Genomic DNA, 23,579 nt, shown 5'->3' with positions numbered 1-23,579 from the left:
AAGGACTAAGGCTGGTGTTACGTGGCTCAATGACCACTTGGGGAAAAACAATGAAGGGTTTTTATTGACCTAAGTGGTTTAACAAATGACACTTAAGTGATCTATTGGCATATTAGAACAGAGGCAAAACTACTGCCTTATTAAGTCATTTTTAAAATAGTCATTATAGAGCATTTGCCATAAATCAAGAACAAAAGATTCCAGGAAATAATTTTTTATAAAAATTTTTAGACACACAGTAGTGTTGAGAAATGGGGCTTAGGGCTGATTATGGCTATTGATTACATTTTCCAGGTGTCTTTCCTAGAAATAATCCTCCCATGGGTTCAAACCTGAAGAATCAAGATGAGCTATTTTAGGTAAATGTGAAGGGTGGCAGACTCTGGCAGACTATCAGCCCTGTGAGGTGAGGGACCACATCCGTTCTCCTTAGCAGTACATACAAAAGAGCGGGCTGTGTGTGACTGTGGCTGTTACTTAGCAGGTGGTTAGTAAATGCTAAATGGATGAATGAGATTTCATAGTATCGTGTGATCTTGCAAGCAGAAAATCACAACTTTTTTGAATTTAAACCTACAGGGCAAAACCCATTATTATACAGACTCTTACAGAAATTTAGATATTTGGGAAAAGGACTGAGAATTTCTTCAGGTAGAAAGATGTTTCTTCACCCAGTATTTGCTGTGTGTCATTTGGCCTGATTTGGCCTAGAACATAAATGATGCTGATAGAAATTGAGATCCCAAGGGGTTCTCCCACAATCCTTTAGCTAATGGGATTAGTGGGATCTTGCACTGAACTCATGTTGTCCCTTCCTTATAAATTTAGTTGTCCCAGCCTCTTCTTAGAATCCCAAACAGAAAGACACATTAGTATCCCAGCCATCAGCCTTACCCAACTAACTGCTATCTTGCTGCTCTCTAGGAAGTACCTTTCTTTTCCTCTCAGTTAGTCTCTTCTTCCTTACCTCAATGAGTCCTGAATGCTTCTGGAATCATAGTCAGAAAGCAGGTCTTGGCTCTTGAGTATCTTTATGAATAGACTCCAAAACTGCCCACCACGGAGCTGCTCTTGAAACGCACATATGTGAGTCAAGATGCTCAACCCACTACTGCCATCTTGATACCTACATTAATGCCAGTCTTTTGCTTTACATGAAACATAGAGGAAAAGAAACACACATGGGGTGCGGGGAAGGGGAACACTGGCTCCTTATGTCGTTGAGTCTCTGGATCAAGCCATACCTGAAGTCAGAACATGGATGGACTCTTTAATTATATGATTCAATAAATCCTCCATTTACTTTATCCAGTTTAGGTTTTCTGTCACTTGCAACTGAAGTTGCTTTAACATATGAAGGATAAAGGAGATAAGGTCAAGGGAAAAAAACAAAACAAATCCCAAAAAACCTGAAAGGAAGAAAAGGGGATCTGGGGGAAAACAAACAATGGAAGATTTGACCAAGTCATAGGAACAGCCAGTATAGTATAAGAATACAGAGCATGGAGGGAGGAGGAGCAAGACGGCAGAGGAGTAGGGGACCTAAATATCATTGGGTCCCTGGAGTTCAGCTAGATAGTTATCAAACCATTCTGAACACCTACAAACTAAACAGGTGATAGAAGAGAAGAAGAGCAGCAATTATAGGAACAGAAAATTGACCACTTTCTGGAAAGTAGGATGTGCAGAGAAGTGAATCTAAGGAAATATATGGGAAGAGAGGCTTCAGGAAGGAGAGCTGGCTCCTGGCAAGTGGTTGAGCATTGGAGCAAAAAATAAGAACTTTTGGAAGACTGCTCCACTGAGGGACGTCACTCCAGAGGCTAAGTTGGGGGTGGAGTCCTTGTGGGGACAATGTGGTCTCAGGACCCACAGGGTCACAAAGAGACCAGGGGTGTCTGAGTGCAGCAGAGCTCCCAGGCATTGGAGCAGGGAAGTCAGTTGCAGGGATGGAGGTGAGGAGTGGGCTCTCAGCTCGGGGTTACCTTAAACCATGATCTGAGCCACAGTTGGGCCACTGTTTCTCGAGTGGAGACCACTCAAGTGGCAGATCCAGGGAGACCCCTTCCTTCCTCCTCCAGGAGGACTGCCAAGGGAGCACATGGCAGGAATCAGCTGGGTTTGTAGACTCCAAACAGGGCCATACACCAGAGACAGAAACGCTCAGTCACAGTCCGGGAAAGCACAGAGTGTGGCAGGAGACCAAGGAGATGGGAGGGATTGACTGCTTTTCTCCGAGGGCACAATGAGGAGGGGCTCCCTGAGCTTTTAGCTGTAATGGGGACCAGAGATTGGGAGGCCGCCATTTTCATTCCGATCTTCCAAAGCTCTACAGAAAGTGTTCAGGGAACGAAAGCTGCCAAGAGCGAATCCAAGCAGATTACTTAGCCTGGCCCCTGGCAAGGGCAGTGTAATTCTGCCTCAGGCAAAGATATTTGAGAATCACTACAACAGGACCTGCCCCTAGAAGATCAGCAAGAACATCCAGGCAAGACCAAGTTCACCAGATCAATGAGAATTGCAGAACTCCAGAGCTAGGGGAATGCAACACATAGAATTCATGGCTTTTCCCCCCATAATTCCTTAGTATTTCAAAATTAAGTTTTTTTAATTTTATTTTTTTCTTATTCCATTAAAAAAATTTTTTTCCTCTTTCCTATTTTAACCTTTTTTAACTAATTTATCTTATCAGTACTTTTTAAAAAATCTTTTCTTAACTTTCATTGCGAAGGTCATATTCTATCCCATCATTGTATTTAACCTTATTTTTTTTGGTATATATATAGGTTTTTCTTTCCTTAAAATTTTGGGATAGAGTTTCTTCTAAAAGAACAAAATATACCCTAAATCTAGCACATGGCTTTGTTGTAGTCTCCAGCCTGATCACATTCCTTCCTCTTTTTTTTTTCAACCAACCTCCTATCTTAACAATTTCTTTTTTAGAACCTTTTTAAATTTTTATTTTTACATTCAAATTCGATCCCTTCATCCTTTTTACCCTTATTTTTCTATATACATAAATTTTTCTTTCTTTAAAATTATGGGAGGCAATTTCTTCCAAAAGACCAAAATACACACAAAATCAAGTGTGTGCCTCTGTTCTAGTCACCAGTCTAATACATATATATATATATTTTGTTGTTTTTGTTGTTTTGTTTTGTTTTGTTAGTGTATATTTTTCTGGGGCCGTTACTACCCTTTCAATATTTTGTTCTCTCATTCTTCTATTCTTATCTGGATAAAATAACAAGGTGGAAAAACACACCTCAAAAAAAATAATGGGGCGCCTGGGTGGCTCAGTGGGTTAAGCCTCTGCCTTTGGCTCGGGTCATGTTCTCAGGGTCCTGGGATCGAGGCCCGCATTGGGCTCTCTGCTCAGCAGGGAGCCTGCTTTCTCCTCTCTCTCTCTATGCCTGCCTCTCTGCCTACTTGTGATCTCTCTCTCTCTCTCTGTTTCAAATAAATAAATAAAATCTTTAAAACAAAATGACAAGAGGTAGTACCAATGGCTAGGGACTTAATCACTACAGACATTAGTAATATGTCAGAACTAGAGTTCAGAATGATGATTATCAAGGTGCTAGATGGGCACCAAAAAAGCATGGAATATATTAAGTGAATCCTTTCTGGAGAAATAATGGAACTAAAATCTAGCCAAGTTGAAATCAAAAAAGCTATTAATGAGGTGCAATAAAAAATGGAGGCTCTTACCACTAGGATAAATGAGGCAGGACAGAGGATTAGTGATACAGAACACCAAATAACAGAGAATAAAGAAGCTGAGCAAAAGAGACAAACAACTACTGGAACATGATGGGAGAATTCAAGTGATAAGTGATACCATAAGATGAAACAATATTAGAATAATTGGGATCCCAGAAGAAGAAGAAAGAGAGAGGGGGGCAGAAAATATATTGGAGCAAATTATAGTAGAGAATTTCCCTAATATGGCAAAGGGAACAAGCATCAAAATCTAGGAGGCACAGAGAAACCCCCTCAGAATCAATTAAACTAGAGCCACACCCATTATCTAACAGTAAAACTTACAAGTCTCAGTGACAAAGAGAAAATCCTGAAAGCAGCTTGGGACAAGAAGTCTGTAACACACAATGGTAGAAATATTAGATTGACAGCAGACTTATCCAAGGGACCTGGCAGGCCAGGAAGGACTGGCATAACATATTGAGAACACTAAATGAGAAAAATATGAAGCCAATGATACTATATCCAGCTAGGCTATCATTGAAAATAGAAGGAGAGATAAAAAGCTTCCCGGACAAACAAAAAGTAAAAGAATTTGCAAATACCAAACCAGCCCTTCAGGAAATATTGAAAGGGGTCCTCTAAGCAAAGAGAGAACCTAAAAGTAGTAGACCAGAAAGGAACAGAGACAACATACAGTAACAGTCACCTTACAGGCAATACAATGGCACTCAATTCATATCTTTCAATAGTTACCCTGAATGTAAATGGACTAAAAGCCCCAAGCAAAAGACACAGGGTATCAGAATGGATAAAAAAAAAAAAAAAAAACAAGACCCATCCATATGCTGTCTACAAGAAACTCATTTTAGAGCCAAAGAAACCTCCAGATTTAAAGTGAAGGGGTGGAAAACTCTTTACCATGCTAATGCACATCGAAAGGAAGCTGGGGTGACAATCCTTATATCAGATCAATTAGATTTTAAGCCAAAGATATAATAAGAAATAAGAAAGGACACTATGTCATACTCAAAGGGTATGTCCAACAAGAAGATCTAACAACTTTAAATATCTGTGCCCCTAACATGGGAGCAGCCAATTATATCAACCAATTAATAACAAAATCAAAGAAACACATTGACAATAATACAAAAATAGTAGGGGACTTTAACATCCCCCTCAATGAAATGGACAGATCATCTAAGCGAAAGATTAGCAAGGAAATAAAGGCTTTAAATGACACACTGGGCCGGAAGGACATCACAGATATATTCAGAACATTCCACCCCAAAACAACCAGAATACACATTCTTCTCTAGTGCACATGGAACATTCTCCAGAATAGATCACATCCTGGGTCACAAATCAGGTCTCAACCAGTACCAAAAGCTTGGGATCATTCCCTGCATATTTTCAGACCACAATGCTCTGATGTTAGAACTCAAACACAAGAGGAAAGCTAGAAAGAACTCAAATACATGGAGGCTAAAGAGCATCCTACTAAAGAATGAATGGGTCAACTAGGAAATTAAAGAATTGAAAAAGTTCATGGAAACAAATGAAAATGAAAACACATCTGTTTAAAATCTTTGGGACACAGCAAAGGTGGTCCTCAGAGGAAAGAATATAGCAACACAAGCCTTTCTCAAGAAACAAGAAAGTCTCAAGTACATAACCTAACCCTACACCTAAAGGAGCTGGAGAAAGAACAGCAAAGAAAGCCTAAACGCAGCAGGAGAAGAGCAATAAAAAAGATCAGAGCACAAATAAATGAAATAGAACCCAAAAAAAAACAGTAGAACAAATCAACAAAACTAGGAGCTGGTTCTTTGAAAGAATGAATATGATTGATAAACCCCTGGCCAGATTTATCAAAAAGAAAATAGAAAAGACCCAAATTAATACACTCATGAATGAAAGAGGAGAGATCACAACCAACACCAAAGAAATACAAACAATTATAAGAACATACTATGAGCAACTATATACCAGAAAATTTGACAATCTGGAAGAAATCAATGCATTCCTAGAGACATATAAACTACCAAAACTGAGCCAGGAAGAAATAGAAAACCTGAAGAGACCCATAACCAGTGAGGAGATTGAAGCAGTCATCAAAAATCTCCCAACACACAAAAGCCCAGGACCAGACAGCTTCTTAGGGGAATTCTACAAAACGTTTAAAAAAGAATTAATACCTATTCTCCTGAAACTGTTCCAAGAAATAGCAATGGAAGGAAAACTTCCAAACTCATTTTATGAGGACAGCATTACCTTGATCCCAAAACCAGACAAAGACCCCATTAAAAGCAGAATTACAGACCAATATCCTTGATGAACACAGATGCAAAAATTCTTATCAAAATGCTAGCCGATAGGATCCAACAGTACATTACAAGGATTATTCACCAGAACCAAGTGAGATTTATTCCAGGGCTGCAAGGTTGGTTCAACAGCCGCAAATCAATCAATGTGATATAATAAAAGAAAGAATAAGAACCATATGAAACTCTCAATAGATGCTAAAAAAGATGTTGAAAAAGTACAGCATTCTTTCTTGATCAAAACTCTTCAAAGTGTAGGGATAGAGGGTATGTACCTCAATGTGCTAAAAGCCATCTATGAAAAGCGCACAGTGAATATCATGCTCAATGGGGAAAACTGAAAGCGTTTTGCCTACGGTCAGGAACATGTCACAAATGTCCACTATCACCATTGCTATTCACCATAGTACTAGAAGTCCTAACCTCAGTAATCAGACAACAAAAAGAAATAAAAGGCATTCGAATTGGCAAAGTAGAAGACAAACTCTCACTCTTTATAGATGATATGATACTTTATGTGGAAAACGCAAAAAGACTCCACCCCAAAACTGCTAGAACTCATACAGGAATTCAGTAATGTGTCAGGATATAAAATCAATGCACAGAAATCAGTTGCATTTCTATACACCAACAATAACATAGAAGAAAGAGAAATTAAGGAGTTGATCCCATTTACAATTGCACCCAAACATGTAAGATACCTAGGAACAAACCTAACCAAAGAGCCAAAGAAACTGTACTGAGAAAACTATAATGCACTCATGAAAGAAATTGAGGAAAACACAAAGAAATGGAAAAACATTCCATGCTCATGGATTAGAAGAACAAATATTATGAAAATATCTATGCTAACTAGAGCAATCTACATATTCAATGCAATCCCTATCAAAATACCATCAATTTTTTTCAAAGAAATGGAAGAATAATCCTAAAATTTATATGGAACCAGAAAAGACCCCGAATACCCAGAGGAACGTTGAAAAAGAAAGCCAAGGATGGTGGCATCACAATTCTAGACTTCAAGTTCTATTCCAAAGCTCTAATCATCAAGATGGTATGGTACAGGCACAAAAACAGACACATAGATCAATGGAACAGAACAGAGAGCCCTCAACTCTATGATCAACTAATATTTGACAAAGCAGGAAAGAATGTTCAATGGAAAAAAGACAGTCTCTTCAACAAATGGTGTTGGGAAAATTGGACAGCCACATGCAGAAAAATGAAATTGGACCACACACAAAATTGACTTAAAATGGATGAAAGACCTCAATGTGAAACAGGAATCCATCAAAATCCTTGAGGAGAACACAGGCAGCAACCTCTTCAACCTCAGGGACAGCAACTTCTTCTTAGAAACATCACCAAAGGCAAGGGAAGCAAGGGTAAAAATGAACTATTGGGACTTCATCAAGATCAAAAGCTTTTGCACAGCAAAGGAATCAGTCAACAAAACCAAAAGACAACCAAGGGAATGGGATAAGGTATTTGAAAGTGACATATCAGATAAAGGGCTAGTATCCAAAATCTATAAAGAACTTAGCAAACTTAACACCCAAAGAACAAAGAATCCAATTAAGAAATGGGCAGAAGACATGAACAGACATTTCTGCAAAGAAGACATTCAGATGGCCAACAGACACATGAAAACGTGCTCCACATCACTCGGCATCAAGGAAATAGAAATCAAAACCACAGTGAGATACCACCTCACACCAGTCAGAATGGCTATAATATAACAAGTGAGTAAATGACAGACATTGGCGAGGATGTGGAGAAAGGGGAACCCTCCTACACTGTTGGTGGGAATGCAAGCTGGCGCAGCCACTCTGGAAAACAGTAAGGAGGTTCATCAATAAGTTGGAAATAGAGCTACCCTATGACCCAGCAATCACACTACTGGGTATTTATCTCAAAGATACAAACGTAGTGATCCGAAGAGGCACTTGCACCCAAATGTTTATAGCAGCAATGTCCACAAGAGCCAAACTATGGGTAGAACCTAGATGTTCATCAACAGATGAATGGATAAAGAAGATGTGTATATATATTCAACAGAATAGTATGCAATCATCAAAAAAAAAAAAAAAACACACACAAAATCTTGCCATTTGCCATGATGTGCATGGAACTAGAGGATATTACGTTAAGTGGAATAAGTCAATCAGAAAAAGCCAATTATCATATGATCTCTCTGATACGAGGAATTTGAGAGGCAGGGTGGGGAGTCTTGAGGGGAATGGAGAGGAGAAAAATGAAACAAGATGGGACCAGGGAGACTGACAAACCATAAGAGACTCTTAATCTCAGGAAATGAACTGAGGGTTGCTCAGGGGTGGGAGGGAGGGATAGGGTGGTTGGGTTATGGACACTGGGGAGAGTATGTGCTATGGTGAGTGTTGTGAATTATTTAAGACTGATGATTCATAGACATGTACCCCTGAAGCAAGTAATACATTATATGTTAAAATATATATATATATATATATATATATGTGTGTGTGTGTATATATATATATATATATATATATATATATATATATAAAGAATACAGAGCTTGAAGCCCAGAGTTCACTGCTTCCCCCCTCCAGAAATCAGTATACTATTATTTATTTCTGCACATAGTTACTTTGAAGCTAAGCAATGAGAACTGGCCTGCCATCAACACCCCAGAAATACAAGACATATATCTGCTGTGGGTGACTTATACTCTGTTTTCTTCTTGTTGTACATTTAGGAATTATTTGCATAATTAAGTTTCCCAAGGAAAATACAAATGCCAATTTTAATTTAAACAAATACTAATGCTAAAATCAATTTGTAGAATATTTCAAATGGATCAATTGACAACGCTTCCACTAAAACAAAATCATTTCTCTACTAGTGCTCTCTATAAGTGTGCACCAACATCAATCAAGATTTTCAGGAAACTGAAAATAATTGCCAGAGACTGGATCAAGCAGCCAATGAGCAAATACCTGTGGCAAAAACTAATATCCTATCCTTGAATTCAAAGCACCTGAATTTTACCACACACTTACTAGAGATTTTACATAGGGTATGCCGCCCTGTGCCTATTTTCTCGTCTTCCAAAGGGTTTCATAATGTTTTGTGTGCAGTACCACAAGTAAGGCCCAGAAAGAGAGGTTATCTGTGCAACAGACACTGACTTGTCACTTACTCACAGAACAGAAAGGACTTAAAAATCACCAGCACAACTTTGCAAGAATATCAACAACAATAACACCTAGGCTCCAAGGTAGTGATTCTACCCATAAGAAGTTCAAGTGTTACAAAATAATAACTTGCTAAAAACCGAAAAGGACAAGCATATTTAATCCTATTGATGGCTCCTGCCTCTACTATTTGCCACAGGCAATTTGTTGTCTACCCTTCTTCTTGTAGAATGGCTTCACTGAGAGATAAAGTTCTCTTCTACCCAAGACACTTTCTTTACCCTCTGAATCCATGGTGTTTACTTTTCACCTTAAACTCATTGCTTGGTCCTTACAACATGCTGCCCTGTTGTTGGTTCTTTATATACATTTCCTGTCCTTCCTCCAGAATTGCATACCTGTGGGAGAGAGGTACCAAGTCTCACAGAGTTTCTAAGTCTGGAGCTCAGAACTACACTCTACAAAGCCAGTGACCCATACTGTTTGTTATTGTTCCTCATACATTTTTCAAGGCTGGTAACTGATCACTTTTTAAGAGATAAAATTGGGGCGCCTGGGTGGCTCAGTGGGTTAAAGCCTCTGCCCTCGGCTCAGGTCATGATCCCAGGGTCCTGGGATCAAGCCCCACATCGGGCTCTCTGCTCAGTGGGGAGACTGCATCCCCCTCTCTCTCTGCCTACTTGTGATCTCTGTCAAATAAATAAATAAATAAAAGCTTTAAAAAATAAATAAGAATAAATAAAAGAGATAAAATTGGTTATACATGGAGTATATTTTAAAAGTATAAAAAATTCTAAAATAATATCAGTGTGAGCATGGAAGCATTTTTAATTTAAGGGAGATGTCATATTCAGCCTGAGAATGGTGGAACTTATGACACCTCAAACAGTTTGCAAAGGGCCTCTGCTTTCCCTGTTGAGAAAATCTGTGTCAGAATCAAGTTCCAGATTCCACCCTCCCCGCCACAGACAATGAAACGTTTTGCTTTAAAAGCTGTTGCCAGGAGATGAGCTTGTTAGCCACATTCTGATGAGGCTGAGGCTACAGAAACCAGGCCATATGAGCGCATCGGGCAGACTCTACCAACATTTTCCCTGTAAATGAGGTGTCGTGGGTCTGAGTTTCTGTTTAGCTATGCCTCTGACTGGATTCTAGCTCCTGAGCAAGTCACTTTTCCCCCTCTGAGCCTCAGTCGTCTCTCCTTTTAAATTAAGATAAAATTCCTGGCAGCATACCTACTTCATGGGATGCTGGGAGCACAGTAACAGGAGCACTGATGATGTTAATAGTTCAGTGATAATAGCTAACATTCACTAAAGTGTCCCATATGCTAAGCACTGTGATAAAAGTCCTATACTTTCCTGAACTCTTATGATCCTCCCAACAATTCTACGAAGCCAGACACGATCATTGTCTGCCTTTTACAGATGAAGTAACTGAGGATCAAAGGTGTTAAACAACTTGCCCAAAGTCACATACCTGATAAAAAAAAATAATAATAATAATAATAAAGGCAGGATTTGAACCCTGGCATTTTGGTTCCAAAGCCTTATCCCCTGTGCTGTTTTGCCCAGTACAAATCATTTAAAGAATGTGATATGAAGCACTTTAGAACTGTCAGTTAATTTAAAAAATGCAAAGTATTACTATCAATATAAATAGATGTTCATGACAATTATTGAAAGATGAGGTAACCATCAATTCCTTTAATGAAAGCACATACACCTCTCTCAGGAATACTGACAATCCACTATCCCCCCCCCGCCCCCCGCCAAAAAAAAGAAAGATCCAGCTAGAATGGCCTTGGCACATCACCACAAGAGAAGTTCCACAGACAGCATCTCAACCTGAGAATTCATTCTTCCCTAGACTTCTAATGGGGGGAAAGAATCTGCCTTCTCTGACAGAGGAACAAATTCTTCTCAGAGCTCCAGCAAGGCACGCCTCTGACAGAGCAGGTTAAGGAAGGCACTCCCACTCCTACTGCAGACCAGGAGGGGGGCCTGCTGAGGGATCCCCACCAGGAGGCCTGTTGCCACCGGCAAGTCACACTTCACCCCGACACCGCCTGGGACCTGGCTGCAGGCCAAACCGACCTCACAAGCCTTACAAAGAGCCAGCCACTGGTGAGGTCTGGTGCTGCTGGGCCAGGGTCCCGGGGCCAAGGGTGAGGAAAAGCTCGCAACGCGACAGGCTATTTCTGAGTTCTCTCTTCAGCTTGTTTCCTCACTAAGTTACTTTGACACCACACCTGTTTCTGTTCTAGTCTGGAAGCCTCCGCAGCATGGCAGATGGCAGAGTGTTTGCATAACGAATGTTCTCTGGGGTCAGTCTGTGGAGGTGGCAGCGGGACTGTGACAGGTGGGACAGGAGGGCAGCAGGACCCCTCTCCCAAGGAAGCAGTGTCGCCATCCATCCCTGACTTTGCTGGAGAAACTTCCCACCCTGTGGAGACCAGAGTATGTCCTCAGCTCTGTTCCTCCTTCTGACAGTCACATCCCGGACACCACAGTTCAGCGGCTGCCAACAGGAAGCTACAAAGGAAATCTTGTGGTGGCCTTAAAAAATAATAATAAAAAGAGAACAAAACCTCATCACATTTAAAACTTACCTCCAATCTCAGTTCCAAGGAAACTTCCAATTTTGTGCTCTTAAATGGAACTTGAGATTTAACTCTTTGAAGTCTAAGCCTTTTAATTCTCCAATCTCAACTTCTCATGTTTCCTAACTCTATCTTCAAGTCAAAATGAGTCTTTTGAAGAGGGAAGTGAAATTTCACAGCTGACCGAAATGAGTTCATGTGAACTTCGAGGTTGGTTTAAGGTCACACCTGGTCCTCAGAGGTGGAAGAAATCCCCACTTTCCGTGTTAAAAATTTAACACCAGAATAAGGTTCTCTTTTGGCTGGGCTATGGGGGAAATACTTTCTCAATCATGCTACTGTCCATTTTTTAAAGAATTCACTGATGCTCAGGATTAGTAACATTCTGCTTCTAAAAGGAGCAAACACCCGTTCTCAGGGGCACATGCTTGGCAGACAGTATGTGTGTCTGAATGTGATACACACACTCCCCCACCCTCCCAGGGACACTGGTAGACTCCACTGCTTGCAAAATCTAGCTCTGCACATTCAGTGCCATTTGTCCCCCCTTGATCACACTGCTTGGAAACCAGTGTGCTTCCATTAGTAAGAATTCTGGACCCATTAACAGGATGACAGGAAGGGCTGGAAACCAACTGGAATTCACTCTCACTCCTCTCCAGGGGTTTCTCTTTAAGTTCTCATGAGCCTCGCCTGACACAGGGGTGATGGAGAAGAAGACCCGAGAGGATGCTCTCTTAGAGGGTAGGGACTGCATCTCCCCATGCCTGTTGTCATCACCAAAGCTAGAAGAGAGGCTGGCAAGCACTCGAGTTCTCAATAAATCATTGGTAAATAAAAATACAGTGTCCCAAGCACTGTGGGGAGAGTTTCCCATTCTTAGCTTTTTGTGATATTCACAAAATCCTGTGCAAGGGGGAGTCATCTCCTTCCAATGTCATGGACAAGGAAACAAAGGCAACAAAAGTTATGCCACTGGCCTAAAGCCACACAACTAAGAGTCAATGGAGCCAGACTTTGAATCCACAGAGCAAACAATTCCCATGAGTGAGAGACACAAGTTCCAAGGTAAATCTCCCAAATGGGGAGAACAGGGCTTTTTGCAACCTGCCTCAAGATTTATCCCATCCAGTTACATTAGTAATTCTACCTGCCCCTGAATGTAGGTAGAAGACAGCAATTCAGGTAAGGCCAGTAGAGCACCTACGAACAGGTGACAGGGGCCCAGGAGACCCCTGATATGAAATGGAACATTTTGTGCATATACCTGAGTTTTTTCCACAGAAAAAATTCATAGCTTTCTGACCTCAAAGAGTCTATGATCCTTCCAACCCCCAGAATTTAATGAGTTAGCCGCTTTTCATTAAATTAGGCTTCTAATTGTCACCCCCAAAGAGTCAAAGGGTTCTAGGTGACTTTTGTATGCCTGCTAGAGGGAAAATAATTAGCGTGAAAGCTTGGTGGGTATTAGACATGAGAACAGTCAGTCTCTGAAAACACCCTTGGTGTGGAAAGAGCCCCCACAGATCACCACTTAATTAAGAATATTAGTTCAGAATTCATTCCGTTGCTAGCATTTGTCCACAGTGAGATCAAAGAGCAGTTCTATCAATTTATTGCCCAGCTGGGCTTGCGGGTAGTGACATCATAGGATCCCGTATCATTGACCAGTGGTCAGTGGTCTTCAAAATATGAGAAGGAGCCAACAAATCCCCACCATACAGCAATGCCTGTAACTGTCAACAACGCATTTCTAACCATCTAGTTTTCTATGGTCTTCATCTGCAGCATGAACACCCAGCCCCGAGGCTCTGTACCATCGACATGTTCAACAAACACTGACTGAAAGCCTACTATGTACCAAGGACTGCAGTTAGACACTTCCTATGCCATTTGGTTGCCCCCATGTGATTCTTGACAACGTGTTTAAAATAGAAGAATCCCCAGAGAACACCTAGATGTAGGGACAAGCTTGGCAAAGGAGGAAAAGCCATGCCATATACATAGTTAAAGGCACCAGTGAGTCCTTAGAAGGACAAGAGCACATTTCTTCCAATTCCTATAAGGTTTCTAGGCAGAAAAGGAAACACAGGATTAGACCAGAGTGCCCAGACTCCAGAGAGAAAAAAACAAAAGAGCCAAGATCCCAGTCTTGTGACTGCTGGTTCACAGGAAGAGAAGAGGAAGAGGGGGAGGAAGAGAAGAAAATGGGAAAGGAACAACACACTTTTCTAATTGTAAAAGTGGAATAAGATAGCTGGTAACAAGTAAGCTAGATGTCTCTAGAAGACTCTTGTGCGATTTATACAAGGGATGAAGGTAAAGCTGAAACTATGCAACATGAAAGATGAATGAGTCAAAGATGATTGTATTAAAATACAATGAGACACGTACGTATCGTCAGTGTGTGACCCTTTAAAACTAGTACGTTGATGATGTTGTTTGCAGTAAAGAACATGATGTTCACAAGTCAACTTAACACAAATTACACGTTTACCATGGCTATTCCTGTAATGACCTTGGGAGTTGACTCATAGTCTTCCTTACCCTGATGAGCCTGCTGAATATCATCAATTAGGTTTGTAATTAACATTACAATGTATCTAACACCCCCGCCACCTTACCCCTACCTCTTGCTAAGGCTCAGGAAACTGTTGGGTAATCAATATGAGCTCTCAGCTCTAGCCATCTCTCTCTCCCTCCCCCCCGCCCCCTTTCTCTCTCTGTCAGCATTTCTATTATGGATAATTTATTAAACCCTAAAATTTCTTTCCTATTTGTAAGTTTCAGCAAAATTTAGTCAGGTTTCAACACAGAGTGTCAAGGGATAATTAGGACAGTTAGCAGTAATTTATGATTTCTCAGCTGGGTTTTCAAGCTTTCGCTGACTGCCTGTAGAAATCCGTTAGCCAGTTCTACGCCGATCACTATGAAATCTCCTTTATCTTTGCGCAAATTGCTTTTCTATTTTCCTGAAGTGAGCTGAAAGATGAGCCCATCCATTCCTGAAAACCTAGCCACCGGTGTGCTTGTCATCAGAGTGCGGCTGAGGCCAGGGTTGCAGATGAATGATGATAATGGCTAATGGATGAGATGAGGCCACAGGCAGCTCAGTCCCAACCTGCTACGGGTTAGAAATTTAAACCCGGCAGTCCGACTGCACATTAGATCTTCAGAAAATATGCAAAGGGATCTATGAACATGCCAGTGTACATGTTACAAAGCAAATACCGTCTAGCAGTCCACTAAAGATGAAAAGACTGGAGAAGCAAGGGACAACAGCTCTGCACTACTTCTGGGCAAGAGGAGGATGCTATTAAGCCTGAACTGGAAAAGGGAGGACCTCCTGTTCTTTAGAGAGGCTCATTTACTAGATGGTAAAAAATGAATGCTCTGGGTAATTTCATTCTGAATTGATTTATTTCTAAATGGGGGAAAATTGACACTCAGTGAAGAAAAGTAAAAAGCACGTCTCTGGAAAGAGCCAGCTAGTCTCAGGTATAACCCAATTATTTGCACACAGGAAATAAGAACACAGGAGGCAGGGTGGAAGGTCACCCAGGAAAGTCATTCCTTGCAATGAACACTTTCCTTTCCCCCTCCGATAGACTCTCAGAAAACTATAAACCGACCCATATTTCCAGTTTATTTCTGATGGCTAAACCTAATCAAAGTTCACTTTTTAGAAATCCAACAGTTATTCTCAATTAGATTGTCCCGCAAATTAAATCATAAATTTCTCTATCCTCGCCCTGGTTGTCACATTCCTAAAATACAACTTTTCTCCCTCTGGCATTCTATTTAAATCTCTGAGGCCAACTCCAGAGCAAGTTATAGATTTGATAATTTGCTAATGTGGCCACAGTAATTGTTTGAGGCATATTTATGATTTTATTGGATCTTACAACAATCAATAATAATCCATTGATGTCCCCGACTCTGGGGTTTTCTCAGAGTCGACAAATGGGTCAGTGGATTCATTTTTAATGTACTCAACTCCTTCCCTGAGAGAGTCTTGCATATATTAATAAAGGCCAAGAAATGAATGGCACTGGTGCACATATCTTACCCTGAAGAATTAGCTACAGGATAAGATTTAATGTTAAAGACAAGGGGGAGAATAGACTAACAGGGCCCATTTTGTACAGCACGACCATCATTAAAGTTAATGGAATTACCTTGTGGTCATGCACCAAAGGGAGCCTATTGGAAGTTAAGCTTTTCTAGGGCCATTGATTCTCCAACTTTCACTCAAAGATTCCCATTGGCATGTGATGAGTATCGCAGACATGCAGCCACACTTTATGCAAACTGCCAGTTAAGCATATTAAGGAGTAACGATAACTGAATATTTTAGAGCAGATGATTGAGTTGAGGATTCTTTCCACTGGAAGTGGCAGAAAATGCAATTCTGTTGGCTTAAACAAGAGGGGGCTTGAATGGATCACCTACCCAAAAAGTCTAGAGGTGGTGCAGGCTTCGGGATGGGTTAATTCAGCCACTTGATAATGTCACCAAGGGTCCAACTTCTAGCTCTGCCATTCCGGCCCAGCATTTGCTTTGTCCTAAAGCAATACTCCCCAGGAATCGTAAGGTAGCTGTCAGCAGCTGTCAGGGTTCCTGCTTCTTATTCACGTCCCTTCCCACAAACAATGGATATAAATTCTCCACGATGCTGGGAAGAACCATCCCTGAAGCGAACGGAATCCAACCCTCTAAATGGCTTGGGTGAGTGTTAACTGAAGTCCTAACTGTGGCAGAGAGAAATGGCTTAGGCCAGGGATGAGTAAAGGACAGCCTGTGGGCCAAATCCAGCCCACGGTCTGGTTTATAAACAAAGTTTTATTGGAATACAGCCACATTTATTGGTACAAATCCATTTACATGTTTTCTGTGGCTGTTTTCAGGCTACAGAGGCAGGTGTAAAATTGTGACCTCTAGCCTGAAAGCCTAAAATGCTTCATATCTGGACTTGTATGAAAAAGTGTGCCACTTCCTGAATTAGACCAAGCAGAGTTCACACTTAGATTTAGAGATGGATTCAAACACACCCTAATGTCTTGGCTGCTAGATAACGGAGGAATAGAGAAAGCATCCCAGAGAGACAACCAGAGTGCTCAAAATAGATAGGAGACAAAGTTATTCAAGTTCTGGAAAAAATGAGCTTAGAAATTGAAAAAACAAATTAATTCAGGTGACCCATCACATCTGCCCCAGGAGAAAAACCCTCCACCCTTGGAATAAAATGTAAATACCGAATACATTTAAAATCGAGTTAAAACTACTTACTAGGGTGTATAAGGCCTGGTATGACTCCTGCTCACCTCTCTATCCCCCAAATTCCTGCTACCGGGGCCATCCATCATCTCCCAGAACTTGGAAAGCTCGTTGCTGCTGTTTCCTCTGCCCAGAATGCTCTTCCTCCCCAGCTCTCCATTGGGATGGATCCTTATCATTCCTCAGATCTCAGCTGACTTCTCCAGCAGTCACTCCCTATCTAGAAAAGTCACTCCACCATCTTTCCTCCCTCTGTGTTTTTCCTTTCTCGGCTCCCTGTTATTGCCTTGTTACCGCTCAGAGCTCACAATTATTTTCTATGTCCTTTTGGGCACAGAGGAAGACGGACAATAGGTTGAGAGTTATTCCTTGGATGCTTGTTCTTCCACTGTACCCTGTGCCTGGGAGCACCAGAAGCCTAGCTGGTGATCACTAAACACTTCCTGGGAGAGGAATTCATAGGCACAACAGAACGTCCGCAAACCCTCAATCTTTCTCTGCGAAAGCATATATTTCAATGACTGCCCTTAAAGACAGGGACTACATCTCACTCTTCTTGGTCTGCCAGATCCTGTGACAATACCTGGTACACAGTAGGCCCTGCAAGAATAAATTAAAATAATAAAGACTAAATGCTAGGTAATAAAACATGAGCAGACAGGATGCTCTCTTCCTGCGAGGTAGGGACAGGATACTTCAATGGTGAGGAAATTCTCATCATCAACCACAGATCGGAGTGGTTCAAATCTAGAAGTGGCCTGGGTTTCCAGATAGAGAAGAAGAGGACAGAGCAATTTAGAGGCTATGGAGAGCGATTGTCTGCACAGGAGGTGAGGATACCGCATGCCCTCCAAGGTCACTTCCCCTTCTGGGATTCTCCGAGTTATCCCAGCCTCTGAGTTTCTTCCTAGAGAGTGACTCTCATCTCTGGTCATCTGATGGCAGAGCTGAGCTTGAAATCATATTTACTCTTTGCATGGCTGAACAGTTTTATCAAAATTATACTGTATAACCTGATTACATCTGGGAATTTATACCATTTATAACCAACGGATGAATGGAAACACAAATAAAAGGCCCAGCTGGGTTGTTTGCCAGGGCCCCAGCACATAAAGCCTGAAAAGAAAACATATTTTCAGGAAACAGGTCCAGATACGTGGACGCTACGGTGGGATATTTGAATGTGAACCTTAGGATAAATGGATTTCACCACGAAGTAAAAGAGTGTTTGGTGAGTTCGCTTTGTTCACTCAACGCTGTTTATTCTTATAAACCACTGTAGGCAAGATCAACAACCTAAACAACTTTGTGTTGATTTTTCATGTAGTATCAGGAACAAGAAAAGCTTATTTAAGAACAGGGGGAAGAAATGGGAGTTTTCATTCCAGGACCTGAAAATATTATGTCGAATGAGCCCAGAAGCATTTCAAACCATGCATTTTGCCCTCTCCCCCTGAGGTTCAGGATTCATGGGACTCAGGAGGCTTCCAGAGATGTCCGCCTCTATTTCCCTAATCTTGGCAGACCAGCGGCTTCTCCGCAGAGGGAATCTGCTATGAGGCTGCACGTTAAGTTAAAATTTCAACATTATCCTTTCCCAGCCCTAACATAATTCACACTAGGGAGGGGGCAGAATTGCTCACTGTGTTTGGCCCAAGGGCCATTACAGATCCTCCACAAGCCCGTATTTCTCACTTAAATGTCATTAGGAAGGTCATTATTCTAATTTTTCCATGTCTGTAGCTCTGTAGGTTGCCACGTCTATAATTCATTAAGCTGGTTTCCATCTGACCCAGGCTCAGTCATCACATCCTTATGATTCCAACTGCTTTTGGATCTTAATTATTTTACTAATGGCTTTAGTGTAAAAGGCAAAGAGGAGCTCCTAAAAGGGACAGAGTAACTTAGGATGGATATGGCAGCAAGAATCATGCCTCGATCACTTTGACCCAGAATCAAAATGTATTTCTAGAAATACATAAAACAGCAGTTCCTAAATCTGGGCAACAACAGAATCAACTGTAAGCTTTTAAAAAATCTATTTTAGGGGCCCCATCATCAGCAATCTGAACATAAGACGTATGAGAACTGGTTATATGCTAAGGACAATAAAGGAAAAAGATTGAATTATAAAAATCATTTCTTGATGGAAAACCTTCCAGTGGGACCTCTGTGAAAAAAAAAATAATAAAGAAAGCTGTATATTGTTTTTTAAAATACTTTTAAAATATCAATGATATTATAAAATATAAATAATGTAATGAATAAATAGGTACACATTACCCAACTTAAAGAGAAAACATAATTGTAGGATTGAAGGTCCCTGGGTGCCCCTGACATCCTATAGTGTGCTCCTTCTCCTTACTGTCTCCACAGGGCGGGGGGGGGGGGGGGGGAGGGTCCCAATCCTATTTTTGTCCAAATTTCTAAGCAATATACAGATCTGCATTTTTACATGTAATATAGACAGTCTATAAGGAATCTGCTTCTATATTTTATTATTTCTGCTCTCAATAACTCCTGAAACAGAAGTTTATAATGTCATCCATATCTTTCTCAGCTACAGTGTCCAATTTCAACCAAATCACACATTATTTAATGGCCATTCCCTCCCCATTTGATATTTAAGGTGTGTGGTATGGTTTATAACAAATGGTTCGTCTACTGAGACTGACATGACCACATCTCATCAAAACCGAATTCTTGTCACATGATTAATTGGGCTGAGTTAACTTTGCCTCTTCTTTCACGTTTTTTTTTTTTTTCTTTTTTCTTTTTCGTTCGTTTGTTTACATAGGGTTGACATTTTGGCCAAGTCAATTATTTAGATGCCACGGGTTCAAAACTTTAAACCTACCATGAGCTGGTTATATGGAATTGGAGAATTCTACAAATTATTTCCCAGGCCTGAAACATACAGAGCAACAGAGTGAGAAAGAGATTCCTTCGGTGATGACTTACTGAGTACCTAGTCCTCCACAACAAAATGGCAAGAGTGAGTGACTTTCCCAGACTGCAGCAACAGAGGTAAGAAGGTGAATGAATAATTACATCTTGCATTAATGGAGCATTTTTGGGTCTATGGAGCACTTTGCTTTTCACAGGATATTTGACTTGACAAGTGATTGAATAAAACCCCCTGACTGAACATCAGTTGTAAAAGACAGCCTGCTGAAATCTATAAAACATCGGCACCGAGAATCTATCTTCAACATTGGCCATCTTTCTGTGTTACGTATCTCAAAATAAATTTAACAGCCAAATATCCACTTTGCTTATGTCAGGTCCTCCAATTAATAAAGAAATTTGTTTGGTAGAGCTAATGAAAAACTGAACATCTAAAACGTATCATTCTGCTACGAACTGACGCACAGCAATAAAGCAGCATTTAGTTGAGTTAACCCTCACCTATATAATAAAGTTAGACAGAGAGAATCCTCTGGGTATTTTTTTAGGGAGAAGGCAATGTTATCCTAAGCAAAGCAAAATAAAATAGATTAATCTGTGTTGAGGGTGACAAAATATTTACAAAGTCTCTCCTTGAGCATCTTCCCCTGTGCTTACTGGGGGCAACGTGTTTTCTAGGACTAGCTGGCCACATGATACAATGGAGCGGGGCTCTCAGACAGGCCTAGGTTTGAATCTCTGCTCTACCATCAGTCAGCCGCATGTGGTTTGATACGTTACTCTACCTCCATACACCGTGGTTTCCTCAAGTGTAAAATACCAATGCCCACTGTTATGGGTTTGGAGGATTAAGTGAAAATTATAAAACTAAAGCAAATACTTACTCAGATGTACTGCCTGCCAAGGGCTGTTTTAAAGGCATTTATATGCATTAATCCCTTTGGTCTCCACAACACCCCTAGGAGGTAGGGTATCACTGAGGCTCTCACTTTAACAGTCTCTAAATGAATGGTGGGGCTAAGAGAGGTTGACTTCTGCTGGGTAGTACGACTGACTGGTAAGGGAAGCTCTGTAACTGAAACCAGGACATCTGGTTCCAGAGTCCTCCCTCTTTGTCAGTAGGTGGAATCCTGATGACATTTCCCCTCCGTCCTCACTCCATTTCCAGCATCCCCCATCCCATCTACAGAAGCTGCCTGTGACATTGAAAGAACAGAGAAAAATAAATAAATAAAGAGTAACCAGAAAACACCAGGGGGCTTGGGTAATTTTTCTTTCAGGGCTTTGCATGACATCATGCAAATCAAAATCAACTCTTTAGAAATGGAAAAACACAATGATTTGATAACCTACTTAGAAGAAGGCTGGAGGTTTAATAGGAGAAAGTTTCCAACAGGAGACAGGCAGGGTCATGGTTCCTTCCTCCTGCCTGGAGAGCCAGGCACCTGAGGTTGTGTCCCCAGATCACCAGAAGGGGAAGGAGAGTCAGACACACATACATGTTAGAAGGGAGGGGCAGGTTTGGAGGTGTCTGCTCCCACATGTACACCTAAACCCATCCTCTGAGCACCAAAATCGGTATTGGGTTACCAAATTCAGGCAAACTGGATTCACTGTGAGAGAAGAGATATAAATTCTCAGGCAGTTCCACAAGATAAAACCTATTATGTCCTTAAAATACTAATTCTTCTGGCAGTAATGCAGGCATGAGATATAAACACAAGAGAGGCACTTTTTGTCACAGCTTGAATCAGAGGATTAAAGTTCTCTGGCAAATTACAGCTTTCGTGAAATTTCTTTACAGATGAAAATAATAAATAACAGTCACGTAAAATCATTTTCATTCTCAAGGTATCTCTTTCTCCATTCTGTGTGCACCAAATTTTAGGAATTCATGTGGGGTGATGGGGTGCCTGGGTAGCTCAATTGTTACCCGTCTGCCTTTGGCTCAGGTCATGATCCTAGACTCTCAGGATAGAGTCCCACATTGGGCTCACCGCTCAGCCGGGAGTCTGCTTCTCCCTCTGACCCTTACCCTACTTGGGTTTTCTCTCTCTCAAATAAATAAATAAAATCTTTAAAAAAAAAAAAGGAATTCATTTGTCTTGAAAGCAAGGAATTATATATGGAGATTCCTCTCTATCTTCTCATCAGTTCGATGCTATGCACTAGACAAGGTGTGCCTGGGAATCACTTACAGTGTCTGTTAAAATGCAGAGAGTCCTAGGTCCCATGCCAGACCTACTGAATCAGCATCAGGGGGCAGGCAGATTTCTGCTTTGTGAAAACCTACATCAAGTAACTGAAGCATACTGTTGGTTTAGAACCATGAGTTAACCTATTACTGAGGGGTACGGCAGAGGCTAAAAAAACATCAGGGTAAAGATTTTTTTTTCTCCCATTTAATAAGGTAGGTTCTGAATATTCAACTGGTCACTTTTATAATAAATTCAAAGTCGATATTCAAAAACACAAGTCATATGATCAGAAGAAAGTTTCTCAAGAATTTAAGCAAAATGGCAAAAGTTAACAGTGTCAGAATTCAGAGTGTAGTTGTGAACTTATCAGAGCCACAGATAATCTCAATGCCAAGTATATTCTCTTTACATCCAGTCTTTGCCTATTTTCCAGATGAGAAAACTGAGGATAAGGTTAATATTAAGAGTCATGCACAAGGTCCCAGGGGCAGTATATGGTGGGCTGGGCTATTTATTCATGTTGGTTTCTCCTCACATCACTCCGTACAATAGACGATTCCCTCCATTTGAAAAATGGAGGCATAGATGTCCAGAGAGGTTAAGAGTCCTGCCCAAAGTCACACAGTAAAATAGCAGAGCTATTTTTTTAACTGTATTTTATTATTCTTTTTAATTGAGTTAGAGTTCAAATACGATAAAATCATCCATGTTAAAAAGTACGATGCACTGGGTTGTAGAATATTTGCTACATTGCAAGAACATCACCACTATCAAATTCCACATTTTTGTCAACTTAGAAAAGAGACCCGGACTCCTGAGCTGTCACTCCCCACGCCTTCCTTCCTTCAGTCCCTGGCAAACGCTCACGGATTTTTTGTCTCTATTCGATGCCTGCTTGTATAGGACGTAATTTTAATGCCCCCTTCAGAATTTCCAAGTGAAATTTTGAGATATTACATATATATTCATATAAATTTTATGAGATGTTTAATATGTACATCATATCGGTCTGTGCATTCTCCCACATTATTAGCTATGCTTCTACAGCTGGACTTCCAACCGCTGAAAGTATTCTGTCAAACTAGATAGTGCACACAGCATCTAACTAACTCTAGTGTTGTTGGAATCTACATCAACCTATTGAGGGTTTGTTTGTTTTTTTAAGGTTTTATTTATTTATTTTTGAGAGAGAGCATGAGTAGGGAGGAGGGAGAGGGAGAAGCAGACTCCCTGCTGAGCACGGAGCCCAACGTAGGACTTGATCCTAAGACCCTGAGATCATGACCGGAGCCAAAGGCAGACTCTTAACTGACTGAGCTACTCAAACACCCAGCATACGGAGTTTTTAAAAACTAGCAACCAGGTTTAAACATTGTGTTTTGTATTTCAAGAA

The 23,579-nt window shown here is 40.8% G+C and overlaps 1 protein-coding gene across 1 annotated transcript in view; it reads right to left on the bottom strand.

Moving 5' to 3' along the window:
• The window catches only part of FHIT (fragile histidine triad diadenosine triphosphatase), an 851,975-nt gene that overhangs the window by 252,135 nt on the left and 576,261 nt on the right, over positions 1-23,579 (bottom strand). The gene's annotated exons all lie outside the window — the stretch shown is intronic.

Source organism: Lutra lutra, chromosome 1, assembly GCF_902655055.1.
Source record: "Lutra lutra chromosome 1, mLutLut1.2, whole genome shotgun sequence".
Classification (NCBI taxonomy): domain Eukaryota; kingdom Metazoa; phylum Chordata; class Mammalia; order Carnivora; family Mustelidae; genus Lutra; species Lutra lutra.
Note: the sequence above shows the minus strand (reverse complement) of the source record. Positions and strands in the feature narration are given on the sequence as shown.